The following is a 4175-nucleotide window of genomic DNA, read 5'->3' on the forward strand; positions in this document are numbered from 1 at the left end:
TATTTCTGGTTGTTTTGATTGCTCCCTTTCTCTGCATGCACAGCATTTTCTTTACTGGATCTTCATCCAGTAGGTTATTAATTGTAATCATTTTTATACCATCTCCATCATTTAATCAGGATGTTTAAGGTTACATCAACAACACATGAGGTCTTGTAAAACTAGCATGTCTTCCAAATTGCAGCTGTTGCAGCTTGATTATTTTTAAGTCAATTATTTGTTTTGAACATTTCTGGGGAACAATTTTCATGAGACACTTCACTTATGTTATCAGAGAACAGAGGTTACAAGTTAAAAACCTCAAGCTTGCTTTTTATTGTTGTTGGCCTGTACCATAGAAAACCTATGTTATTACACATTATTTTGCTTATATACCACACTGTATATCACCAGGGCCTTTTTTGTGGCAGATGTTGCTTGCAAGTACTTCACCAATAATCCACTATTATCCATTTGCAATTTGCATCGTTCATTCACTGTTGCGCTAGTTAAAATGGTTTGCACAGATTGTAAAGCAACCAGTCCTAGAGCAAATAGGCTATAGAGTGATGGCCTTTGAATTTAATGTTCAAGTGGGCGGTTACTTAAATCAACATAGTGGTTGACACATGCCAGTGGTTCAGCAGTAGCTTCTTGCATCCCTGAATGACCTTTCTCTTTGCCTGCTCTCAGCTTTAATCAGACCCATATTCACCTCACTCAGGCTTAGGCTTGTAAATACCATCCTCATTATGCAGTGGATTATAAACACATATTAGACACTGCTGGTTTAAAAGTATACAGGCCTTGTCACAAAGATGAGAAAATCCTGCAGATGTAATGAAATTCTTCTCCCCCCCAAATCTGACAGGTAATACTGAGTGTGCTTGTTTTGTCTCTGCATTATAGGATTTGCGTCACTTTGAGGATGATGTGACAGAATTTCAGGTTTAAAAAATTATGTCTGTGACTAAGGCCAGTTGAGTGGGATTCATGAATAACAAGTATGATTGACTGGTGATTGTGATTACTACATAGATGATTTCTGATGATGATGTCCTTCATTATACATACATTGCTTCAAAATAGTGCTGATTTGGATGTAAATGCCCCAAAACTAAATGGCTCATCTAGTGCAGATTCAAACTATTTAGGTAGCACCAGTGTGTAACTGCAGTAAAAATCATCCAAAAGAAAAGTTTTCAATGCTCAGCTCTGAATGGCAGATTTTCAACAGTTTTATTCGTTTAAAGTTGTCTCAGTCACTGACAGTATAATGCCAGGTCAAAATCAAACATCATCATCAGGAACCGTGAAAGTGATGTTTTTAGGTCTAATGGATAGCTTGATTTTGACCTGCCGACTGTTCAGTGTAGTGTTTTTCCCTTTTTTCTTTGATTCTACAATTTTATCCAATATCCATCCTTTTTGCAGTCGATTCCCTTCAATGCTGTGATGGAGAACCTTGGTATGTCTTTTAAAATGTCACACGGCAATGAAGAGAAAAAGGGCCAAGGGATGGGCAGGGTTACACAGTATGTTCCGTTGCCATGCAAAATACACCTTAAGAAAAGAAACAGTCAGAATCTATCAAGGGTATTGAGTTTTTAATTCATTTGATTTTTAATGCTGTTCTATTCATTCATATAAATTTATTAATAAAGATGAATCCCATATGACTGTTTAAAATGTTGTTTTAAATTGTTTATAGAGCAGCACTTTTGGCACAACCACGAGCATAAGTGCTTCAGCTGTGTTGCACAAATGAACAGGTCATCTTTTCAGTACATTTGATAACATTTTGTAACTGGTGTCCCCTGTTTAGGTACTGGTATTGCACTCAGTGAATCAGCAACTGACAATGTGATATGATCTAACTGTTAATTCTGGATGAGAAATGTTCTTGCTATCCACCTGTCAATTATAATATAGACAAACACTGGAAATTTAATTGTACTCAACACCAGCCCACATCAAATGCCTGAATAACCTACAGTATGTGAATTTGATGATTGGCTTCTCTTAAACTTTGTGGATATTTTCTGCACTGCTAAGCTGAAAAAATGGCTCAGTGCTCAATCTAACTCTCGAAAAAGCAAAGTTAATTAAAAAACCAATGAACATGGCAGAATTGCAAGCATCATTTTTGCTTTTTTAGTTGGTTCTTAACACTGATAAATTCCAACAATTTTCACGAGTGGTTAAAAAGTCTCCGATACAGTATGACTTCTTTGACAGGTCTCATCCTGAAAGGCACTTTGCCTTGTGCTTCTAGTCTTACAAATCCAACACAGTGAGGACTGTTAAAATAAGAAAGCAAGTGTGAATGTAATCTGTCAATGTACAACCAGCTGTTTGTTAATCTGACAGTTGCAGACCAGGGTGCTAGCTAGCTGTGGTCGGTATGTCCCCTACTTTCTCTGATTTCTCTGGGAGATTACAGTATTATGGTCTTCATTTATATAATCCTGTCAATAGGATACAGCCCCCTTCTCTTTGCTACCCCCAAAATGAAGTTCATAGTGACTGCAGCATGTAATCAGTTAGAATACAGTAGCTCTACAGCTTATAAGATTTATGTTGTGTTGCAAGAAGGTCATGGACCTTATGCTTGGATTGATTGTACAAGTGTTGTGTCTTTCTAAAGGATTATAACCTTTGCTAGAGAAACTCTACTATACATTCTACTATATGGATGTCCACTCTTTAGCTCTGCATTTAGACCATGACAGGAGGTCACTGCATTGCCACTATTTCTGTTTACAAAGGATAAGATACATTCTTGCGGTACATAAGAGATAATCTGAAAGATAATTGACCTATCATTTGATAATCTGGTGTTTACTGCGGAGAATACCAATATAATTATTTCAAGAATGTTTGATGTGTCAACAATTTGTTTAGTTCTCAAAATGAATGTGGATATAGAAAATGTGTTTTAGCAACCACAATATATAACTTGTAATCATTACTACTTGTTTAGCAAGACCTACTTGATAACATTTCATTTCCTTCTGTGGTCAATGTTAGCCTGCAGGAAAAGTCCAGTCAGGACACACTGAATAGTGTTTGTCAATTTTATTAGCATATATACTCTGTGCTTTAGCAATATCACGAGCAAGCTAACTTCCAGATGTTTTAATTTCTAATCCTTGTTTTTCCCTGTTGCCTCCTGTTTCCTAATCCTTGCAACCTAAGTACTGGGGAGTCTGTCTGTCAGAGGATAAGGACTGGAATCATTGTGAAAAGTAGGTAAAAGGGACAAACGTAAACCCATCCATCCGTTATCTGTAACCGCTTATCCTTTGAAAGGTGGGGGCTGGAGTTGATCCCAGCTGACATTGGGAGAGAAACAGCCAGCCAATAACAGGGCTAACACATAGAGCCATTCATGTTCTCATGCACACTGATTGCAATTTAGGGTCAACAATGTTAGAGTTAACCTAACCTGCATGTCTTTGGACTGGCAGGAAGCCAGAGAGCCCATGTACTGAGAAAACCCATTCTAACATGGAGCAAACATGCAAACTGCCGCCAAGCAGCTTGAACCTAGAACCTGCTAACCTGCGCCAATGCACTGCCTTACTTACATAAACCCAATATAAAATAAAATCATGTATTGTGTGACAAAACATAACCAAAAAATAAATAAATAAGGTACTGGTAATTTTATTGACACTAATCTGAGCCAATTCATAATGACAATGTTTCATTCAGATTAAAAAAATCATTCCAGTGAGTGAAAAGAATCAGAGATGAGGTAGGTGGAGAGAAATGTCAAAGTGAAAAATCTCCATCCAGATTTTTGGTGAAAAAAAAAAGGAAATATAGGCTCTGACAGAAGATATATCAAGACAGATACAGAGTTCGAGGGGCTTTGCATTAATCTCACGTTGTAATGACAGTTTAAGGTTTTGGTATTCTGATGAATTCCAGGATTGGGCTTAAACTGCTTTCATTTTGTTTGCTGGTCTTTAATCTTCTAACCCTGCGTTCTTAATCAGAACTCAGAGCAGGTTTTTAATCTCGCATGAATGAGGCCGCGGATTATGGGCCTCTGACCTTGCCATGCCGCACAGCTGCTTCCTCCTCAAATCAAGTTTTTCTTCCTGTGTAGCTTGCAAAAGAGGATAATCTTACTTTTTGCGCTACAATGCTCCAAAATCCAAACGTGTGTATAAAAGACACAAACACCA

Source organism: Centropristis striata, chromosome 4 (genome assembly GCF_030273125.1).
Source record: "Centropristis striata isolate RG_2023a ecotype Rhode Island chromosome 4, C.striata_1.0, whole genome shotgun sequence".
Lineage (NCBI taxonomy): Eukaryota > Metazoa > Chordata > Actinopteri > Perciformes > Serranidae > Centropristis > Centropristis striata.